The sequence below is a fragment of the Octopus bimaculoides genome, chromosome 4, assembly GCF_001194135.2.
Source record: "Octopus bimaculoides isolate UCB-OBI-ISO-001 chromosome 4, ASM119413v2, whole genome shotgun sequence".
NCBI classification, from domain to species: Eukaryota; Metazoa; Mollusca; class Cephalopoda; order Octopoda; family Octopodidae; genus Octopus; species Octopus bimaculoides.
In genome coordinates, this window is record NC_068984.1 from 53,415,532 (window position 1) to 53,418,042 (window position 2,511).

Consider the following 2,511-nt stretch of genomic DNA (forward strand, 5'->3'; position numbering starts at 1 on the left):
TGTGTGTGTGTGTGTGTGTGTGTGTGTGTGTGTGTGTATGTATGTATGTATGTATGTATGTATGTATGCATGCATGTATGTATGTATGTATGTATACATGCATATATACATTGAAACACATTAATGGATCTCTACCTGCCATATTTATCTCATTTGGCATTATTCAGCCTAATGCTATGATAGAAGATATTCATCCAAAGTACTACCTAGTGGGATTAAATGTGGTGTCATGTGGTTACCAAGCAAGCTTTTTCAGTATAGAGTCAGGCCAGTATTTTTCATTGGTAGAAAGTATTTTCTTAATGACTCCCTCATCATTAATTTAATACACTTTAATCTTACATATTTTGTATATCTAATTCCTCTCTCTACACACAATTTTGTGCAACATCAAACATTACTTTCATGGATTTCCTTTTTCTCTCTCCCAACATCCTCCATTTCAATAGTTTCACTATTAAGCCTCTATAACACTTTAGTGAACACCTTTGACTGAAAACAAGATGGTGATTGTTAGAATCCTTTGTGCTGAACAAAATATCTAGTAGTATTTAATTCTGACCCTTTAGATTCTAAGTTCAAGTACTATCAAAATTAAGTTTGTTTTTTATCCTTCCAGGGTTGATGAGATAAAGTACTAGTTAAGTGCTGAAGTTGATTCAATCAATTGATACTGATGTCTCAAACAGTGGCAGTTCGTAGATAAAGTTAGTTGGGGTGCTACTTCAGAAAATTTTTAGCTGTTGTTTTAATATTGTGTAAAAGGAAACAAACATATAAAAAGAAAATTTATACCTAAACTTGCTTGGTTCGCGTTTTATCCACTGCCGGGTGGTGTGTTTAATTTGTTCACTGAACACTACCACGAATTTCCCCTAAATCACAAAATAAGGGGGTGGGAGAATGTGCCCTATTTTTCAAATCCTGGCAGCAACACTGAAGCTGGAAGCAGAATAATAATCTAATTCTACACTTTATCACATTCAAGAATATAAACATGTTTTTAAGCACAACATACGTGGAGTCAAAAAGAAACTATCTTTCATCCAGCACTGTTGTTCACGCAATGCTCTCTCTCCCTAGTGTGAAGCTTCCTATCTTGGACATGTGAGCAAGCACACAAAAGCCAAACACCACATTGCTGGAACCGTGAAGCACACAGTTCTATACAAGGATTTTTGTATTTATTTCATAAATTAGGGGATGGCTACAGACATTAAGCTTAAGGATTATATAATGTACAAGTATAAAGAAAGAATTAAAGAAAAAAGCACTCATTATATTGAATGTTATCAATAATATCAAGTGGAAATAGGGGGTGCTGCAGTTCCACAGTTCCTATACATGAGCTGCCACTGGTCTCAAAGCAAAGTTGTTACAGTATTAGTTACAATGCTGTGCAGAATTTCTTTGAGCTCTCTGCACTCTGAGTTCAAATCTCACTAAAGCCAACTTTACTTTTTATCTTTGGGTTAAGGGGTTGATAAATAAAATACTAGTCATGTACTGTGGCTAATTCTTCTTTCTTCTCTCTCACGTTTTCAAAATCAACTATAGCTGACAAGATGGTGTCTTGTAGAAAACATTAAAGAAAAGCCAAGGGAGACCATCTTTGTATTCTACAAAAATTCTATGACAAGAACTATGCGATTGTTGTGTTACATCACCAGGCATCTTTAATCAATCAGATGGCACAAAAAGAGAGCTGATGTCTCTCAGGTTTCTTCAAGCAATGAAACTATGGCTAAGAACCCCAAGTAAGTATTCTTAGTACTACTTGTACATTAAGAATGGATGAAAGAGTAAATCCCAACAACAACAATATTTCTATGAGAAGCAGTGACAACCAGATATTATTAACTTTGAAAGACATAATGGCAGAACATTGTTACAGAAATCCTATAATCAACAGGATATGAAGCATGTCTGTTATCATGCTTATCAGAAGCTGACAAAAGAAGAAAATTGAAAAGAAACATTTGTCAAAGCTAAAACCCATATACTTGGCAGACAATCAACAGTAGTAGCAGTGAGAAGAGGTAACCATAGATCTCCCTAAAGCAAGACACCTACCTATCATACTTGAATCTCTCATCACCTGGCATCAAGCCACCTCCCTCAATACAACTCCCCCCACTTCAGTTGAGGGTTTTATTTTGCAAGAAAGATACTTGAGCTGATTCCAAGTAAAAAGCACCCAGTACACTCTATAAAATGGTTGGCATTAGGAAGGATATCTAGTTGCAGAAACCATGTCAGATCAGACATCAGAACTTGATGCAATCCTCTGATTTGCCAGCTCCTATTAAAATGTCCAACCTATGACAGCATGGAAAATAGACATTAAATGATGATGATGATGATGATGATGATGTAAGTTACATTATATTAAAATGTAATCAACTTTAACCATTCAAACACCTGAAATATTTGTAATTGTAAATAAAGTAAATAACATAATTGGCTTTATTACTTAATTGTGAACTCTAAACACATAAGATGAACACTATA